Here is a 22137-nt window from a genome sequence, read left to right on the forward strand (position 1 = left end):
TGCTTTACAAATTTTTCTTCATTTGGGAATTATAAACAGATTCACCTCTATTTTTCTAGATATTCAAAATTATTTCATCTTAAATGTTTAACTGTTAAATACATGTGGAAGTATTTTAGTGAGTGATATGTCACAGGTACAACTATTTTTTTTATCCAGATAGTTAAACGTTTAAGCCATTAGATGATCAAGTCATCTTTGAACTTTGATCTTTTTTGTAAGTTTTGTGGCCTGGTAAATTATTAATTGATGCCTGTGTTTACATCTGATTTCTCTATTTCAACATTCACATCGATTTTAAAACAAAGAATTAAAGTTTAGTTAGAGGAGTGAAAGGAATTTTAATCTTTATTTAATCATAAATTTAATTGTAGATAAAGAATAAATACACACAGAGAAAATTCTCTCAAGACATTTATAATTTATGTGGCATGCTTTCAGTCTTTCTTTTTATCATATAGACTGTCAATGCAGACTGTCTCCCAAATCATTTTAATTTCTGAAATTTCAAAATTTCTTCAAATTCATGGCAGCTAACCTAAGCATGGTTTACTCATTTTGTTTATCAACAAAATTTTATAATTAACATTCCAATAAGAATCACAAATTAGTGTTGTATATTAAAATATGCTCTCTAGTTAGCAGATTTTTATATGATTTTTTTGTACTGATTCTACTCCTCATTTGTATCCCAGATGAACTTCAAAGGAAAATCTTTCATCTCCCTTTGGAATATTCTCTCAAATACTTCATTTGGTCCACAGTCAAGTGATGCTTCCAGTCTCTGATGGTACCTGGAGGGACAAGCACATGGATGGCACCTGAGTGAGAAGATAACACTATTGGGGCAAAAGCTTCCTCCAAAGCACTTTATTCTCTTTTCAGTCAGCTAAGTATGTGTTAGTTCTCCACGGAGTTTAATACTTCACTTTTCCTTACATGAGGATGGGCTAGGAAACAAATTGAGGATTTAGTAACACAGAAAATAGAGTTATGGTCCACGTCCTTATCTATTAGACTTCTACCAACCACTACCATTAAATTACAACTTTCCCTTAGAAGGAGAAACAAACTAAAATATATTAAGACTTAAATATATTTTACTAACAACCAGACACCATGCCTGGCAAACTACAGCTATCATATAATATAATTTGTAACACAACCCTTCAAGATAAGTATTTCTTCATTTTTAAAATTGAAAAAATAAGATCCAGAGATTTTCAAGTAATGGAGTCAAGGTCACTGGAGTGTTCTAGGCATCCACCGATGCAGTTTTACTTGGTGGAAATTTGAAACCATCCTAAGCCAACTTAGATTAATTATTTGGCATCTACAACCATCAGATTCTCTTGTGTAAACATTATTATTGACATTGGAACACTTAACAAGGTTGAGAGCATGAGAAGTGATTATGTCTGGAGTTCCTATCATGGAACAGTGGTTAACGAATCCGACTAGGAACCATGAGGTTACGGGTTCGATCCCTGGCCTTGCTCAATGGGTTAAGGATCCCGCGTTGTCGTGAGCTGTGGTGTAGGTTGCAGATGCGGCTCAGATCCCACATTGCTGTGGCTCTGGTGTAGGCTGGTGGCTACAGCTCCGATTAGACCCCTAGCCTGGGAACCTCCATATGACATGGCAGCAGCCCTAGAAAAGGCAAAAAGACAAAAAAAAAAAGAAAAAAGAAAAAAGAAAAGATTATGTCTAATTGACTTTAGCAATGAGAAATAAAAGTTGATAATAAATGAGACATAAGAAGAAACACTATTTTTAAAAACATCAGTATCAAGTTCCCATTATGGGTTAGCAGTAATGAATCTGACTAGTATCCATGAGAACACGGGTTTGATCCCTGGCCTCAATCAGTGGGTTAAGGATCTGGCACTGCCATGAGCTGTGGTGTATGTCACAGACACAGCTTGGGTCTGGCATTGCTATGGCTGTGACGTAGGCCAGCAGCTGCAGCTCTGAGTCAACCCCTAGCCTGGGAACTTCCATGCCAGGAGTGTGGCCCTAAAAAGACCAAATATATATATATATATATATACATATATATAAATATATATATGTATATATATATTTATATATATATATATATGTATATGTGTATATATATATTTATATATATAGAGAGAGCAAGTTCAATAAGATCTTTATGTAATAATAATTTATCAATATCAGTCATTATAATAGTAAGTAATGAGTACATTACAAGATAAAATGTAAATAACATAAAGAAGTACAAATTACCTGGGGTTTTTTTTTGGCTGCACCCATGGCCTATGAAAATTCCTGGGCCAGGGATCAAACCTGTGCCACAGCAATGACCTGGGCTGCAGCAGTGACAATGCTGGATCCTTACCCACTGCACCACAAGAGAACTCCTACAAATTACATTTTAGAATGATGTACATTAAAAGATTAAATTAAAATCTTGAACTCAAGGAGTTCCAGTAAGAAAATGTATTTATTCTTAATATATTTCTGGAATGTCACAGAAGCACCAAAAAACTTATTTCGTATCACTGAATACTTGAATTCATAGCTGATTGGGTTACTGAAGTATCAATCTACTTTTTTTTATTTTTATTTTTATTTTTGTCTTTTTTTAGGGCTTTACCCACAGCATACGGAGGTTCCAGGCTAGGGGTCCAATTGGAGCTAAGACTGCTGGCCTATGCTACAGCCACAGCAATGCCAGATCCAAGCTGCATCAGTGACATACACCACAGCTCATGGCAAACTGGATCCTTAACCCACTGAATGAGGCCAGGGATTGAACCTGAAACCTCATGGTTCCTAGTTGGATTGTTTCCACTGCGCCATGACGGGAACTCCTCAATCTACTTTTTACAATGAAGAAATCTAACACATTAGGAATTAACAGTAATCCAAAACTCTCCCTTACAATAAAATACATGTTAACTTACATACAGAATTTTCTAGAAGAATAAAGATAATCAGGCAATTGTGCTTTCTAATAAGACTTGCAAACAAATTTTAAAGAGTAGTTTCACATGGGCCAGAAGGAAGGAACCTAACATTTATTAGTCATGTTTAAGTGTCAGGCTCTATTCTAAAGGACTGTTCTATTTCCTGGTATATTTTTCAGGGCCATCTTCAGTTAGTATCTTTGATTCTGTCTATGGCTCAAAAGGTGGTACTTGGAGAGACAGGCTAGAAGCACTTGTTGCTTAGGATAGGGCCAAGGACATAGGAGAACTCTCAAAACCTTTGCTTCTATAAACCACTGAACCTTACCTTTGCTCAGGAAATTTTCCTCATTTGTTATTGCCCTGATTTTGTTTCAGAACACAAACATAATTAGCTTGCAGATGAAGCTTCATGTTCTGAAATGTTGCCTGGTTTACAACAGCGTCCATGTTGTCTTCATTCAGTTCTTTCACAAGAAAACTGATGATTTTAAGCACAGAAGTTCTGATATCCTAAAAGAATAATAAATATTAAAAAAAAAAAAACTATTCAGCCTATAATGAATGCAGGAGTTACAGCCCAGCATCTTTATCACATTTTGGAAAACTAAACTTTAAGCTTATTCTAATTCTCAAGTATGACACTGATGCATTTCTTTCTTACTCCTATGAAAATGAGTATTTGGGGCTCAGACTCTGGAGAGCGATCTCCTCTAAGCCCGCTGGTGTAATAAACCTGAATTCTCCAAGAAAAAAAGAAAGAAAGAAAGAAAATGAGTATTTGGGTTGTCAGCTTTGTTAGAGCTTCTGTCTGTTTAGCTTTATAGGTATATCTCCTTAATTCACTCATAGAACCAACATGTGTTTCAGAAACTGTGCTAGGTGCTAGAGAAGGTTAAGAGAACAATAACAGGCTATCTGTGCTTGTAAAGTACCCACAATTTAATGATGAAAAGAGTAGAGCAATTAATCAAATATAAGAAAGAAGAGTTCAGGTTTAGATGTCTTAGCTGGTGACTCCTACCAAACATTTAAAGAAGAATTAAGAGTTCTCCTCATATTCTTACAAAAAATTGAAGAGGAAGAGTACTCTCAAACTCATTCTATAAGGCTAGCATTGTTTTGATTTGAAGCCAAAAATACAGTATAAGAAAAGACCAATATCACTTAAGAAAAGATACAAAAATCCTTGACAAAAAACTAGCCAATAAATTCAGCAACACATTGCTGAACTAGGAGATATATTCAGCAACCCAGGATGTACTCTTGGGTTGCAAACATAGTTCAATATATGATAATTAATTCATGTAATATTTTGTGTACAGGATAAAGAAAAAGAGATCCCATGATCAATTCGATTGATGCACAAAAATCATTTGACAATATCCAACATTTTCTCAGAAAAAATAAACACTAAACAAAGGAAGATTAGAAGGAAACGACCTCAACATAAAAAGATCATAAATGAAATACCTACTACTAATATCATACTCTATAGTAAAAAAAAAAAAAAAAAAAAAAAAACTAAAGATTTTCTAGGATGATTAGGAACAAAGCTTAGATACTCAATCAAGACTAAGAGTGTCAGGAGTTCCCGTCGTGGCGCAGTGGTTAATGAATCCTACTAGGAACCATGAGGTTGCTGGTTTGGTCCCTGCCCTTGCTCAGTGGGTTAACGATCTGGCGTTGCCGTGAGCTGTGGTGTAGGTTGCAGATGCGGCTCGGATCCCGAGTTGCTGTGGCTCTGGCGTAGGCCGGTGGCTGCAGCTCCGATTCAACCCCTAGCCTGGGAACCTCCATATGCCGCGGGAGTGGCCCAAGAAATAGCAACAATAACAACAACAACAACAACAAAAAAGACAAAAGACAAAAAAAAAAAAAAAAAAAAAAGACTAAGAGTGTCAGAGTTCCTGTCATGGCTCAGAGGTTAATGAACCCGACTAGTATCCATGAGTTCACAGGTTCGATCCCTAGCTCAGTGGGTTAAGGATCTGGCATTGCCATGAGCTGTGGTATAGGTCACAGAGATGGGTTGGATCCCACATTGCTTTGGCTGTGGTGTAGGCCAGCAGCTATAGCTCTGATTAGACCCCTAGCCTGGTAACCTCCATATGCCATGGGTGTAGTCCTAAAAAGACAAAAGACAGGGGGAAAAAAAAGACTAAGATTGCCATTTTTATTTAGCATTGTACTGTATGTCCTATCCAGGGCAATTTAGCAAGAACAAGAAATATGAGGCATATAAATTGGAAAGGAAGAATTAAATGATCCCTATTCATTGACATGATTTTACACAAAGAAAACCCTAAAGATTACACACACACACACACACACACACACACAAACCCTGAGAATTAATGAATAAATTATGCCTCTTTGCACAATACAAAACCAATGCACAAAAATCGTTTGCATTTCTATATACTAACAATCCATGAACAATCCAAAGGGAATTTTTTCTTTTTTTTTTTTTTTTTTTTTTGTCTTTCTAGGGCCTCACCTGAGGCATATGGAGGTTCTCAGGCTGGGGGTCTAATCGGAGCTGTTGCTGCTGGCCTATGTCACAGCCACAGCAATGCCAGATCCAAGCCATGTCTGCGACCTACACCACAGTTCATGGCAACACTGGATCCTTAACCCACTGAGCGAGACCAGGGATTGAACCCACAACCTCATGGTTCCTAGACGGATTCATTAACCACTGCACCACAGTAGGAACTCCCCAAGGGAAATTTTTAAAAATTGCATTTACAGGAGTTCCCGTCGTGGCGCAGTGGTTAACGAATCCGACTAGGAACCATGAGGTTGCGGGTTCGGTCCCTGCCCTTGCTCAGTGGGTTAAGGATCCGGCGTTGCCGTGAGCTGTGGTGTAGGTTGCAGACACGGCTTGGATCCCGCGTTGCTGTGGCTCTGGCGTAGGCCGGTGGCTACAGCTCCGATTGGACCCCTAGCCTGGGAACCTCCATATGCCGCGGGAGCGGCCCAAGAAATAGCAACAACAAAAAGACAAAAGACAAAAAAAAAAAAAAAATTGCATTTACAATTGACTTTAAAAGGATAAAATAATTATTAATAAACATAGGCCAGAAGGTGAAAGATTTATGTACTAAAAACTACAAAACATTGCCAAACATTAAAGAAAATCCAAATAACTGGAATATTCATATTCATGAATTGGGAGACATAATAACATAAAAATGGCAGTACTACCCCAAATAATCTACAGAACAATGCAATCCCTGTCAATATCCCATATTTTTGCACATAGAAAAAAATTCATTCTAAAATTCAAGGGAATTCAAAAAGCCAAAACAATCTTGCAAAATAAAAATAAAGGTATCAGAGTTTCTGATTTCAAAACCTACTACAAAGCCTCGGCTATCAAAACAGTGTGATAGTGGTGTAAACTCAAACTGTGTAATAGAGCAGAATAGACGACCCTGATAGAAACCTTCCCGTGTATGAGCAAATGAATTTTGACAGTGGAACCAAGACCATACAATGTGAAAAGGGCAGCCTTTGCAATAAACAGTGTTAAGACAACAGGACATCTACATGCAAAAGAAAAAAAATTGGCCTCCTACTCACACAACATACAAAAATTAACCAAAATGGATCAGAATGAAACATATATCTCCAAAGAAAATATATAAAGTCAATAAGAACATGAAAAGATACTCAACGTCACTTATCATTAGTTTCATACAAATCAAAAACGACACCACTCTCACCTACAGAGTGACTATTATTTATTTATTTATTTTTGGTCTTTTTGCTATTTCTTTGGGCCGCACCCACGGCATATGGAGGTTCCCAGGCTAGGGGTCCAATCGGAACTGTAGCCGCCAGCCTACGCCAGAGCCACAGCAACGCAGGATCCGAGCAGCGTCTGCAACCTACACCACAGCTCAGGGCAACGCCGGATCCTTAACCCATTGAGCAAGGGCAGGGACCGAAACGGAAACCTCATGGTTCCTAGTCAGATTCCTTAACCACTGCACCACGACGGGAACTCCAGAGTAACTATTATTAAAAAAGAAACTAAATAAAAACAAAAATGGAAAATAACAAGTCTTGATAAAGATGTGAAGAAACTGGCAACACTTGGCACATCTGGTGGGAATACAAAATGGTGCAGTCACTTTGGAAAAATATGTTTTTCTAAAGTTCTCTCTTGGATCATTCTTCACCATATGAGTCATTCCACTAATTACTACTTATCACCATCTGTATCTGTAATTCTGAGCCATAGTCCACAAAATAGTAAACTATTCTTTATGCAAGACAATGAGCACCCCTCTCCTTTCCCACAGTATCCTTTCAGTCTCCAAAGATTACTACACTTAGGCATTCAGGTATGTCTGTATTTCTTTTCTTTTCTTTTTAGAACCACATATGGAAACAGCCTAAATATCCATTGATAGAGGAATGGATTAAGAAGTGGTACATATACACAATGGAATACTACTCAGCCATAAAAAAGAACAAAATAATGCCATTTGCAGCAACATGGATGAAACTAGAGACACTCATACTAAGAAAGCCAGGAAGAGAAAGACAAATATCATATGATATCACTTATATCTGGAATCTAATATATGGCACAAATGAACTTTTCTACAGAAAAGAAACAAACTCATGGACTTGGAGAATAGACTTATGGTTGCCAAGGAGGAAGGGAAGGGAGTGGAATGGACTGGGAGTTTGGGGTTAGTAAATGCAAACTACTGCATTTGGAGTGGATAAGCAATGAGATCCCTCTGTATAGCACAGGGAACTATATCCAGTCACTTGTGATGGAACAAAATGGATAATGTGAGGAAAAGAATGGGTATATGTGTGTTTGACTGGGTCACTTTGCTATACAGCAGAAATTGAGAGAACAACATAAATCAATTATAATTGAAAAAATAAAAACCTAAAAAAAAAAAAAAGAAATATCTGGAGTTCCTGTTGTGGCACAGCAGAAAAAAATCTGACTAGGAACCATGAGGTTGAGGGTTCAATCCCTGGCCTTGCTCAGTGGGTTAAGGATCCAGCATTGCGGTGAGCTGCGGTGTAGTTCTACAATCTTGGGTCAGATCTGGCGTGCCTGTGGCTCTTGTGTAGCCTGGTTAGCAGTAGCTCTGATTAGACACCAGCCTGGGAACCTCAATATGCCATGGGTGCAGCCCTAAAAAACAAACAAACAAACAAAAAGAAATATCTAAGGTACGGGAAAAAATGCAGTTCCCACTGTGGCTCAGCAGGTTAAAGACCCAATTAGTATCCATGAAGATATGCATTCAATTCCTGGCCTCTCTCCATGGGTCAAGGATCCAGCATTGCTGGCAGCTGTGGTATAGGTCACAGATGTGAGTCAGATCCCACGTTGCTGTGGCTGTGGTGTAGGCCAGCAACTTCAGCTCTGATTGGACCCCTAGCCTGGGAATGCAACAGGTGCAGGACTAAAAAAGCAAACCAAAAAAAAGAAAAAGAAAGAAACAGTTATGGCCAACAAACATCTGAAAAAGTGTTTAGTCTCATTACTGATTAGGGAAATGCAAATTAAGATCAGCTGGAGATACAATTTTAGAGTTACCAAATTGATAAAAATTAAAAAGTCTGGAAAGGAGTTCCCATTGTGGTTCAGTGGTAACGAATCCGACTGGTATCCATGAGAAAGCAGGTTGGATCCCTGGCCTCGTTCAGTGGGTTAAGGATCTGGCATTGCCCTTAGCTGCAGTGTAGATTATAGACTCAGCTCAGATCCTTCATTGCTGTGGCTGTGGCGTAGGCCAGCTCCAATTCAACCCCTAGCCTAGGAACTTCCATATGCCATAGGTATGGCCCTAAAAAGACCAAAAAAAAAGAAAAGAGTCTGACCAGAAAAATTACTAGGAGTAAAATAATAATGTCTACATTACTGGTTATAGCATAAACTGGTACAACTGCTTTATTTAAAATAAGAGAGCATTATCTTTAAAAGTTGAATAGCTTTGTACTTTGTGACTTTGCAATTCTATTTTTGGGTGTTAACTTTTATAATCAAGTAAGATTTATTCCAGAAATATAACATTGTTAAATTATTAGTGAATTTCATTTCACTATGGATTAAAAGGTGGTGGGGAGGACATTGTACCTTCAAAATTGCCAAAGAAGGCATTTTATGTAATTATACCTTTTCTGAATAGCAAAAAAGAAAAAGACAAGTAAAACTCCTAAGTAGGAGTTCCCGTCGTGGCGCAGTGGTTAACGAATCCTACTAGGAACCATGAGGTTGCGGGTTTGGTCCCTGCCCTTGCTCAGTGGGTTAATGATCCGGCGTTGCCATGAGCTGTGGTGTAGGTTGCAGACGCGGCTTGGATCCCGCGTTGCTGTGGCTCTGGCGTAGGCTGGCGGCTACAGCTCCGATTTGACCCCTAGCCTGGGAACCTCCATATGCCGCGGGAGCGGCCCAAAGAAATAGCAAAAAGACAAAAAACAAAAACAAAAACAAAAACTCCTAAGTAATCTAAGAACAAGAAAAAAGTATTTCTCAGCATTATAGGCCTCAAAAATCAACAGCAAGACAAAACAAAACATAAACCAAGGAAAAAAATACTGAAATTGCTAAATTGTCAAGGACAAGACAAAAATTTTTGTCATGATCTCTATTATTCTATTTGCTCTGCAAATCACTGCAGCAAAAAAAGAAGTACAAATATTAGAAAGTAAAGGAAAATAAAATTTATCATTTTTTAGGATGAAATATATTCCAGAGACTATAGGGAATATCAGTCAAGCTAATAGAGAGATTAACAAAAGATAATACTATAGCAAAAGCAATGCCATTTCTTAAAAACTCTAATAAGTAAACAGAAAATACCTTAAAAAAATTCCAGATCACAGTAGCTATAAAAATTTTTAGAAACTGGAAATTCAGGAAAAATGTATAAGAAGCATACAAAGAGCAACAGAGCACATTTTGTGAACATGAAAGTAGACTGATAAATAGCAATAGAATGATGAAGGATGGAATGTTGGAATATTGCAATGCTAATGATATGCTAATCTATGCATTTAATGAATACCAATCAGTATCTTAATATCAAGGTGAGTTAATATATTACATAATAAATAAAGTTCATGAGAATTTGCCTTATCGGCTATAATATTTAAAGCAATAATGACTTCCACATATTAAATAGATCTACCAATTTTTGAAATAAAGAATATAGTATCAGAGGGAGGAATTATAGAAACATATTATACCAAAATGTAGACATCAAAATAAAAGGGGAAGAATAAAGGCTTAAACAAATCATATTGGGTCAATTGGCCAAACTTCTTGGCAAAGTATCAGGCAATAGTCATATTTCAAATCACTTGCAGTATCAGATATAATTTATAATTAGCTATTAAAGTAACAAAATTAATTAGAAAAAAGCTCGAAAATGTTTGCAAATTCTTTGGGGTGGAGAAGCATCTTCTTAGCAAGCTAGAAGTTATGAAGGAAAGATTGATAGGTTGGTTATATAAAATCAAAAGTATTCAATCATTTTTAAAGGAAAATTACTAAATGAGAAAATATTTACCCATATAAATTCTTCTACAAAACAGTAAATAAAGAACAAACTAGGGAGCTCCTGTCGTGGCATGGCAGAAATGAATCCGACTAGGAACCATGAGGTTGAGGGTTCAATACCTGGCTTTGCTCAGCGGGTTAAGGATCTGGCGTTGCCATGAGCTGTGGTGTAGGTCACAGACGTGGCTTGGATCTGGCGTTGCTGTGGCTCTGGCGTAGGCCGGCAGCAGCAGCTCCAATTAGACCCCTAGCCTGGGAAGGTGCATATGCCGCAGGTGCAGCCCTAAAAGGACAAACGACAAAAAAAACAAACAAAAAAAACCTAAAGAAAAACTGGCAAAGAATATAAAGGATATTTAAAGGACCAAAATATACATAAAAAGATGGACAAGCAGAAATTGACAGAACATTGTAAATCAACTATAATAGAAAAAATAATTTTAATATAAATAAATAAATAGAATTAAAAGATGCTCAAATTTCCTGAAACCCAAAGGACTACATACTCAAGAATGAGATTTTTTTTTTTCTCCTAGCACTTTAGCAAAGATTAAAAATTCCAATGAGTGTGTGAGGGAAAAAGCATTCTTTTACACTATTTGATAAATTGTAAGGTGATAGATTTTTTAAGGTAAGGAGATAATATCTACCAACACAAATATTTGGGCCTTTTAACCTAAAAACTTTATTTTTAGAGAACTACTTCCCTAGAACAAGAATGTACAAAATCTATAAGAAAATATATTGCAATATGATAAGTGCATTTGCTGCAACCTACCTATCAATAAACATTCAATGTTGTATAGCCATTAAAGAAAAACTTAATAAACTATTAAAACATAATATATGTAAAAGAAATTTTGCTGTACATTACATAGTTACATTGCAAACAATGTGTGTGGTAACCCAACTCATTTATATATTAATATTTTGGGATATATATTTAATGTGTAAAACAGGCTCAGAATGATTATAATAATCACATTTGGGGTGTTCTCGTGGTCATGCAATGTATTGGCAGGTGCAATGTATTGGCAGCGTCTCTGGGGCACTGGGACGTGGGTTGGGTCCCCGCCTCATCCTGCACAGTGGGTTGGGAGATCCGGGGTTGCCCCAGCTGTGGCATAGGTCTCCACACAGATCTGATCCCTGGCCCAGGAACTCCATGTGCTGTGCACCAGCCCAAAAGAAAAAAAAAATTGCATTTTGAAAGGAATATTAATGAATAAAAATGGAGAGCAATATTTGATGAAAGTGTTTTTGTTTGTGCAAAAGTTCTAAAAATATTTCTGTGACATACCTTATGGTGTGCATCCCCTGTTTCAGTGCTGTTATGATGTCCCTCAAAACAAATCAAGCTTAATATCTGCTGAGACCAGATGGTACCTGTAAAAATAAGTAGTCTTGTTTCAATCCCAGATTAATTTTTAATTATAAATATCAGTAGTAATGCCACCCATCTGAAAATTATTTGGAAGTTTTCTTTTTTTAAATACTGAGGAAAACAAAAAAATTGTTCAAGTTTTTTGGTTGTTTGTATTGTCCCTTAAGCTAAAATTATTAACTTATAATTAAATTGAAATTATTAAAATTATTAAAGATAAAATCAAAAGCTATTAGTTACTTTTGCACTCTGAAAAGCTGTGGTGATTGAGATCAATCTTATAGCTCCTGCTCTCTTTCTTGTAATTTGTTTTTGTTTTTTTTTTTTTGCTTTGCTTTTTTAGGGCCTCACCTATGACATAGGAGGTTCCCAGGCTAGGGATCGAATCAGAGCTGCAGCTGCTGGCCTACCCACAGCCACAGCAACACAGGATCTGAGCCGAGTCTGTGACCTACATAAACCACAGCTCACAGCAATGCCAGATCCCCGACACACTGAGCAGGCCCAGGGATGGGAGCTGCATCCTCATGGATATTAGGAGGATTTTTTTTCCACTGTGCCACAACAGCAGCTCCACTTTCCTTACTTCAAATAAAATCCATTTCCAGAATTTTCTCTACTTCTGTTTCTCCCTCCTTAGTCTCTTTTGTAAAAGCTTTATCTTTTGGAAGTCTAGACAAATTAAGAGCTCAAAGATTCACATCTTTTTTTTCTTATTGTGTAACATAGGTCTTCCTGTCCACCTTGATCAAAATAGTGACAGCAGGCATTCTTGTCTTATTTCTGGTTTTAAAAGTAATAATTTAAATGTTTCACTAGTGCATATGATATTTGTAGTTTTTGGTAGATTTTGTTCACCAGGTTAAAGAAGCTCTCTTTTCTTCTTTGCTGCTACCGTTCTGAATGGCTGCTGACTTTATTGAATGCTTGTTCTGTAGCTACTGAGATGATAATGCACACTTTCTTTTGTATTCTAATATTAATGTGGATGAACTACATTGATAAAATTTTAAATCAATCTTTGACTTGAAATAAAATCATCTTTGTCATACTTTTTTTTTTAACATTGATAGATTTGTTTTGCTTTTATTGGGTTTAGGATTTTTGCACCTATGTTCATGAATATACCATGAATTTCTTTAAAGGATGTGAGAGGTTAACAATCTTGCAAAAATCACTACTCAACTGATTTATCTCTGGGCTATTATTGATACAGTGTGTAGTGAATCTTGAGATTAGCTAATCTCTGCTCCAAGATGAGCAAGAATCTGCAGGCTGGGCCTTGGACTGGTGTGTGGTTTTCTAAACATTTAGGCAGGATTAAGGAGGAAGGAAAGAGTCATTTACAGACTACAGTGCTTGACCCGATACCAAGCAAACTGTGATACCACCAACATCTAAGGGAGGGGGAAAAATATCAAATATTTTGATACATTTCACAGGGTAGAAAAATTCAGGGATAAGTCAATTTGGGGAAAGTAAATAAGATCATGAATTTCAAAGTCGGTGGTAAAAGAGAGGGACTGAAGCATTTCAAGAACATCAGGGATATTTCTTGAATTAACCTAGACTCCAGTGTATCTTTGAGCCCCATTTACCACTCCACACAATATTGCTTCAATGGTACCAGTAATCTTATATTCTAAAATGCATGATATAAAAAGTAGCTGTTTTTAGAATGTAAGATTGAGGGCAATTTATTTTAGTTCAAAACTATTTTATTATTATAGGGAAATACAAAGTAATTAGAATTATTGAAAAGCATATTAGTTCTGACTGAGAGATCCTGCTAACAAAAATCCTGCTGGGTTTTTAATTATATTTTCTTCCATTCTCAAACCAAGCCAACAGGTCAGTGTTTACCATGTATCTGCACTTAACTTATCATATGCTTTTTTTCATACATTTTATCAGAAATGACAATATATGCATTTCAACTGGGTCTTTTATGTGGGGATTTCAGATTTGTTGAACTTTTTTCATGATCCTAAATGATTTTCTAATTTTTGGTTGGGTTGCTGTCAATATCTAGAAATAGATGCTCATTTGTACATATGTAACCAAACCAGAGTGAAGATTGAAACAGGTGACACTCAGATTTGGGGTATGTAACTATGAAGACACATGGTCATCTCTAATTTCAAAGTCATCCAGATGTTCTAGAAGGTCGACATTAACTAAAGAATGGTAACAACTGTAGCCTTTATTTATTTGTGTATGTATTTATTTTTGTCTTTTGTCTTTTTAGGGCCATACCCGAGGCATATGGAGGTTCCCAGTCTAGGGGTCGAATCGGAGCTGCAGCTGCCAGCCTACACCACAGCTCATGGCAACGCCAGGTCCTTTACTCACTAAGTGAGGCCAGGGATGGAATTCTCATCCTTATGGACATAGTCAAGTCATTACCACTGAGCCACAATAGGAACTCCCCAGTCATGCACTTTAAAAAAATTTCTGGGCATACCAAGAAAACAATTTTTTTTTTTTTTGTCTTTTTAGGGCTGCACCCATGGCATATGGAGGTTCCCAGGCTAAGGGTCTAATTGGAGCTGTAGCCGCCAGCCTACACCACAGCCACAGCAACACCAGATCCTTAACCCATTGGGCAAGGCCAGGGATTGAACTCGAAACCTCATGGTTCCTAGTCGGATTCATTTCCACTGGAACATGACGGGAACTCCCCAAGAAAATGAATTTTCCCATTGTGGCTCAGCAGTAACAAACCCAACTAGTATCCATGAGGTTGCAGGTTTGACCCCTGGCCTCACTCACTGGGTTGAGGATCTGGCATTGCTGTGAGCTACGGTGTAGGTCACAGATGTGGCTTGGATCCCACGTTGATGTGGCTGTGGTGTAGGCTGGCAGCTGTAGCTCCAATTTAACCCCTAGCCTAGGAACTTCCATATGCCACGGATGCAGCCCTGAAAAGAAAATAAGGCACGCTATTCTTTTGTTTGTTTGGTTTTTGGGCTGCAGCCAGGCATCCAGAATTACCTGGGCCTGGAATCCAACCCTCATCACAGCAGTGACCCCAGCCACTGCAGTAAAACATGGGATCATTAACCCACTCTGCCATAAGGGAATTCTTACGATGCTATTTTTAATTTTGAGAAAGAAAGAAAAGTAGCTGATTTCTGAACATTTACAGATAAGTTAATGGAATGAAAAAGAGCATTGTAATCTGCAAATAATTAGAGAAAAATAATGCCAAAATAAATCTCTATTCATCTAGACAGAGAAAAACAAAGAGCTCGAAAGAAGCTGTCAGAAATAAAACCAAATATCTGTGACCACAGTAAATAACAAGTGGGTCAAAAATCAGCTGTTGGAGTTTCTGTCATGGCACAGCGGTTAATGAATCTGACTAGGAACCATGAGGTTTTGGGTTCGATCCCTGGCCTTGCTCAGTGGGTTAAGGATCTGGTGTCGCCGTGAGCTGTGGTGTAGGTCACAGACGCGGCTTGGATCTGGCGTTGCTGTGGCTCTGGAGTAGGCCGGCAGCAGCAGCTCCGATTAGACCCCTAGCCTGAGAACCTCCATATGCCGCTGGAGTGGCCCTAGAAAATGCAAAAAAAAACCAAAAAAACTGTTATTAATAACAGGCAGACAAAATTTTAAATTATAAAGAAATGTTAATAATGAAGATAGGATAAAAATATAAGGAATGAAACAGAACAACATAATATATGGATTTATTAATTAATTCAAAACAAAACTTTCACTAAAACATATTACAAATAGTATAACATTTAAATAGATAAATATTAGAATTATATGGTAATGTAATTAAAACAAATATGAAATTTCAGATCAAACAGGGAGGATGGATTATCAGATTAACAGTGTTGAGGTAATTGGTTAACCACTGGGTAAAATAAAAGCAAAACCAATATGAACTCCAAATTAGTTAATGAAATCATAAAAATACCAAAACTTAAAAGCATTTTTTAATAAGTTTGAAGTGTTGAATGCCAGTCCAAATATGAAACCTAACTCAGAATTCATAAAAGAAAAAATGGATACATTTGATGATATTTAGAAAATACAGAGTAGGAGTTCCCTTAGTGGCACAGTGGTTAACGAATCTGACTAGGAACCATGAGGTTGCAGGTTCGATCCCTGGCCTCGCTCGGTGGATTAAGGATCCGGCGTTGCCATGAGCTGTGGTGTAGGTCACAGACGTGGCTCGGATCCTGCGTTGCTGTATCTCTGGTGTAGGCCAGCGGCTGCAGCTCCGATTCGACCCCTAGCCTGGGAACTTTCATATGCCCGCAACTGCAGCCCTAAAAAAAAAAAAGAGAATTTATAACTATTCCCTCTGTTGTTATACTTCTGTAGCTTTGAAAGCCTCCAATTGCTTTTCATTAACCGTGATTATTTTTCATCTATTCAACATTTATACATTCATTCAAAAAATATCTATAGGATGCCAACTATATTCTAGGTGATGGTATGTAACAGTTAAAAAAAAAAAGTAATTGGGGAGTTCCTGTTGTGGCTCAGCTTGTTAAGAACCCAAGTAGTATCCATGAGGATGTGGGCTGGATTCCTGGCCTCACTCAGTGAGTTAAGGATTGGGCATTGTCGCAAGCTGCAGTGTAGGTCACAAATGCAGCTGGGATCTTGTGTTGCTGTGGCTGTGGTGTAGGATTGGACACCTAGCCTGGGAACATCCATATGCCACAGGGTCGGCCCTAACAAGAAAAAAAAAAAAAAAGTAATCTAAGTCCTTATGGAGCTTAGATTCTAGTCATGAGTAAGTTTTGAGTTCCTTGAGTGTCACTATTATCCTCCCCAGCACCAAACACAACATCTTTCCCGCATAGGTACTCAAAAGCTATGCCTGCTTGTTTGTCTGCTAACAAAAAGTTTTGTTAACTGAAATATGCTGACAGAGTGTAGACATTGTCTAACTATTTCTAAGGGGTCTAAGTTATTAAACAGCAAATACTGCTGTCCTAACAAATAGCAGTTAACCTACCCATGATAGCAGTCACTTGGAGCATTTTTTATCAACTAGAAAAATAGCTTTGTTATCAAATGATGATGCCGGAGTTCCCATCATGGCTCAGCAGTTAACAAATCCAACTAGGAACCATGAGATTGCGGGTTCAATCCCTGGCCTTGCTCAGTGGGTTAAGGATCCGGCGTTGCCATGAGCTGTGGTGTAGGTCCAGACGTGGCTTGGATCCCGAGTTGCTGTGGGTCTGGCTTAGGGCCAGCAGCTACAGCTCTGATTAGACCCCTAGCCTGGGAATCTCCCTATGCCTCAAGGGTGCAGCCCTAGAAAAGACAAAACAAAAAACAAACAATCAAATGATGTCTTTACTACATACCAGGTATCATCTGAGGGCTTTCTGTATTCACCCAGTTAACTGTCTCAACAACTTTAACAAGTATTGTTATCTCCTTTTTTATAGAGGTGGAAACTGACCAATGGGTTGAATCATTTGTGCAAAATTATCTAGCTAGTAAAGGGTTTAGCTGGCATTTGAACTCATGCAGCCTGGCTCCTAAGCCTGTGCTCTTATCCACTACACTTTTTTTTTTTTAAAGTATAGCTGATTTACAGTGTTGTGCCAATTTCTGCTGTACAGCATAGTGACCCACTTATATATAAATATATATATACACACACACATATACTTTATATATATATGTATATATTTATTTATTTATTTATTCTTTTTCTCATACAATCTTCCATCATGTTCTATCCCAAGAGATTGGATAGTTTCCTGTGCTGTGCAATAGGACCTGAGTTTGGGGTTGTTATCTAGTTCATCTTAAGGAACTAGAGAGTGAAATTCTTTCTTTTCTTTTTTTTTTTTTTTTTTTTAATGAGAATTGCAACATTTATTTCAGATTGTTGTTGCTGTTATTTGTTGTTGTTGATTGTCACACAGGCAGCATGTGGAAGTTCCCAGGGTCAGGGATCAGACCTGTACCACGCAGCAGCAACAAGAGCCACAGCAGTGAGAACACAGGAACCTTACTCATTAGGCCATCAGGGAACTCCCGAGAGTGAAATTCTTTTTCAAAATTTGATACTCTAAAATGATTTAGAGATGATTATGAACGCAAGAAGACTGTTACACGAATGGTTATCATTTCTGTTAGCTTTTGTTTATAAGAAATAGATACCTATTCAATTTACCCTAGAGAGTATAAGACAAGGAAAGATGGTAATATAAGTTCACACACATATGTGAAGGAAGTGTTGCCTGCCACATCAGTAAACAAAGGCTGTTGCAGCCATCAATCCACTGAGGGAACTCAGGATGGAGACAAAGGGGTTATCTTCTGCCAAGCCCTCAGCCACTGCAGCCACCCTGAGGATGCAGGATGGGAAAGAACAGGATACTGGCCCCAGAGAGCTAAGGGGCCTATCAAAGGAATGATTTCAATGAGCCCAGACTCTTGCATATTCCCATACATAGAAAAGTGCTAAATTCATTCACTTGAGAAGGCTGGTTTTCATTAATTAACAGTAAGTTTTTGGAAATTCCAACTAACTAGTTTTGGTGGCCATCCCCTCCTATATATCCTGGCTCTTCCCTTATCTCTTCAGACAGTTCTTCAGAGCAATCTGAGAGTCTGTCTCCAGAGCTTGAAGCCTTCAGAATATTTGCTGGAAAACAAACAAACAAACAAACAAAAAACACATAACTCTCAAGTTTTAGATTGTCCATTTTTTCAGTCAACACAGGAATCCTGGCAAAGCAGGAACAATTTAGAATCAGGCTCATAGAACCAGAAACTAGAAAGTCATTCTAAGTTTTCTTATGAATCTGAGAACAAGAACCTCACTAATGTTCTTTAGCATTCCACTCTTAACCTGTCTGTCCCTGTGTGTCTCCTCTTTCTGTTATCAACAAGTATTCTTTTCATTCTTCTCAGCTAAATTCCTGAGAACCTGGTAGCATCAACTCAAAACTATGTAGAGATGTCCTTTTGTCCCAAGCCTAGCCCTGGAGGACCAGCATGCTGCTGAGGTCTTCCTTCAAGCCTAATTCCCTCTCTAGCCAACCAAGAGTTCCCACTGTGGCACAAGGGAATCAGAGGCATCTCTGGAGCACTTAGGGCATAGATTGCAACTAAGGCTTGAATCTGATCCCTGTCCCAGGAACACCATATGCCATGGGGGGGGACAAAAAAGTAAAAACAAAACAAAACACTTGAGCTAAAGCAAGACCTAGGGAGTTCCCATGCAGCTCACTGGGTTAAGGATCTGGTATTGTCACTGATGTGGCTCAGATCACCAGTGCAGCTTGGGTTCAATCCCTGGCCCAGGAAATTCCACATGCCATGGGTGTGGCAGAAAAAGAAGGAAGAGGAAAGAATGAAAGAAAGGGAAGAAAGAAAGAAATGTGTACAGACTTACATGTTTAATAAAATACTTACCATTTGTGGGTGCTTTATAAATTTTCACCTAAATTATTGCAATTTCCTGCCAACTACATCCTTCTTTCTACCCTAAACTCCACTTTAGCTGTTCTCCACACAGAAGCCATAGTGACTGTTCTGGAGTATGTCAGATTATCTCAAAACCTGCCATGCCTCCTCACCTTTCTTCAGGTAAAAAGAAAAAACAAGGAGTTCCCTTGGGGCTCCGGCGGTTAAGAACCTGGTATTGTCACTGCTGTGGCTCTGCTTCCTTCCCTGGTCCAGGAACTGCTGCCTGCTGAGGGTGTGGCAAAAAAAGAAGCAGCAGCAGGAGCCAGATAATAGCCTAGAACACTCTCCTTCTCATCTCGGACAGCCTGCACCGCCCCCCCTTCACTCTGTGCAGCAGACTGTGTAACCAAGCAGGGCCCTGTGGGGCTCCTGGACACAAAAGCTTTCTGTGTCCCCCATTTCTGGTTTTTAGGAAATGGGCCTCATTCAGCCTCCGTGGTCTGCCCTGAATTTCAAAGGGTAGGTTCAGACAGTTGCTGATTTGGAGGGAGGAGATGCAGAAACAAGGGAAGGGCAGTCAAGAAACAATAGTGCAGCCTTGGGGCAGAGGCCGGGTTCTTCCTCAGGGCAAGGGCCTGGTTCCTCCTCAAGGAACATATAACAATAACTTTGAGCTCTTCGGCAGAAAGAAAACCCCCAACCAATGAAAGATGTTATCTTCTGATGAAACACTCTGAATTCCAGAAAGAAGGAGGACCACCAGAACCAGGCCACTAAATGCCAGCTCTGAAAAATGCAAGCTTGCACCTACCACGATCCTTATCTTGGACCCTATTTTCCACTCCCAAACTATAAGACTATCTCCTATTCTCTCCTAAAGGAGGTCACAGTCTTCAGAGCTTTAGCCTGCTGTGGATTTTAGGATTCATTTGTGATTAAAAGGATTTGAAATGTATATGAATATTCTTGGTACAATCTAAGGGCCTCTATAACCTTGGGAACTATACATATTATAAATATATTGATATTTTTCATGATAAAATCTTATATTATTTATGCTTCTTTGGGGCAGTCTTCATGGAGCTCCCTATTTGAGTTAGTTTGTAGATGCTGATTTTTGCTAAAATGTGTTATAAAGTACTTTGCTGACAAATAATGGTACTTATCTCTAACTCAAGATGAGAAATTCAAATAAGTTGTCCAGTAGAATTTAGATATCATTCTACAAGAAACTAAAAGGGGGAGTTCCTGTCAAGGCTCAGCAGTAATGAACCTGTCTAGTATCCGTTAGGATGCAGGTTTGAACCCTGGCCCCACTCAGTGGGTTGAGGATCCTGCATTGCTGTGGCTGTGGTGTAGGCGGCACCAATTGGACCCCTAGCCTGGAAACTTCCATATGCCATCAGTGCAGCCCTAAGAAGACAAAAATAAACAAACAAACAAACCTAAAAGAGCCTAGTGTGCTCTGATCATTGAAAATTCTTGTCAGAAATAGTCATCTGGTTCTCATAATTCCCCAAAAGTATGTTTCTTTCATTAAAATGTTTTTTGTATAGATGTATCTCATAAGATAATATTTCATCTCAGAATGAGGTATCTTAAAATTAAGAAAAAGAATGATTTCTTCTTCAAGTTACAAAGTACTTGGCAAACCTTCAGGATAAAAGACACTGTACAAATACAGAACATTACTATCTCATTTTGTTATTTTGCAATGTTCTAAACACTTTTTTGTTGTACTAGGGAGAAAGAGAGAACTTAGAAAATACTCACCAAGTACAAGAGTGAAACCATGTACAAGCTCCTGAGTCCTTGTGTTTTGAAATAAAAAACTTTTCCTTTAGTCTCCCAGGCCTCCCCTCAGTCAAAAGGCTGATACAAGAGTTAATGATTAGGAAACTTTGCTACAGCTAAAAAATAAAACGAGTTAAAACAGTCTCCATTAGGTTATGTCATGTCCTGTCATGGCCCACTAACTTATTATTAATGTTTACTTTCTAGTTAGAGCTATATTGCACATAGTGTCTGCCTTTTCACAAGTGACCTCTTTCTTGCTTAATAGCTTTCTTTTACTAATGGTTACTTTCTAGTTAGAATTCTATTGCACTTAGTGTTTTCTGTTGTAATTGGAACACCCCCTAACAGCCCTTCCCTGTAAGCAATCTTCTTTCCAGAGAAAATGTCAAGGAATGATAACCCCGAAGACAACAAGAAACCGTCAGCAGACCGACTGACGCCAGACTTGATGACTCCGAAATGACCTATGGAGGGAAAATAATGTAGACATCTTCATCAATATCCCTGTCTTCCAAGCTAAACCTATAAAACCCCTTGTTATCCCCTCTCAAGGCAGGACACTGTTTTGAGGCATTAGCCAACTGTGGCCTCCTTTGCCTGGCAAAGCAATAAAGCTGTTCTTTCTGCTTCACCCACATCTCTGTCTCTGAGACTTAATAGGTACTGGTGTAGAGAGGCCATGTTTTGGCTACAAAAGGAGAACAGGACAACTTTAATTCCTATACTGGATTTCCTATTGTGGCTCAGTGGTAACAAATCTGACTAGTATGCATGATGATGCGGGTTTGATCCCTGGCCTTGCTCAGTGGGTTAAGGATCTGGCATTGCCTCGAGCTGTGGTGTAGGTGCCAGACACGGTTTGGATCCCACATTGCTGTGGCTGTGGTATAGGCTTGCAGCTATAGCTGATCTGACCCCTAGCCTGGGAACTTTCATATGCCACAGGTGCAGCCCTAAAAAAGAAAACAAACAAAAAAAAATCCTATACCAAAGAATCAGCAATTCATATTTGTTTAAAAAACTAAAAATTGGCTTATACCTAAATTTCCACTGACTTCATCCTTGTTTACTGAATG

The 22137-nt window shown here is 38.4% G+C and overlaps 1 long non-coding RNA gene across 2 annotated transcripts; it reads right to left on the reverse strand.

The window, feature by feature from the left end:
* On the reverse strand, positions 322-21161 carry LOC102160776. Of its 2 annotated transcripts, XR_002343268.1 has the most exons (5): positions 21038-21161; positions 18383-18497; positions 11783-11868; positions 3265-3449; positions 322-794 (listed from the first exon to the last, which is right to left on the reverse strand). It is a non-coding gene; the product is annotated as an uncharacterized LOC102160776 (long non-coding RNA). The 2 variants fall into 2 exon arrangements; XR_300716.2 differs by lacking the exon at positions 18383-18497 and having other exon boundaries at positions 21038-21150.

The sequence above is a fragment of the Sus scrofa genome, chromosome 1, assembly GCF_000003025.6.
Source record: "Sus scrofa isolate TJ Tabasco breed Duroc chromosome 1, Sscrofa11.1, whole genome shotgun sequence".
Lineage (NCBI taxonomy): Eukaryota > Metazoa > Chordata > Mammalia > Artiodactyla > Suidae > Sus > Sus scrofa.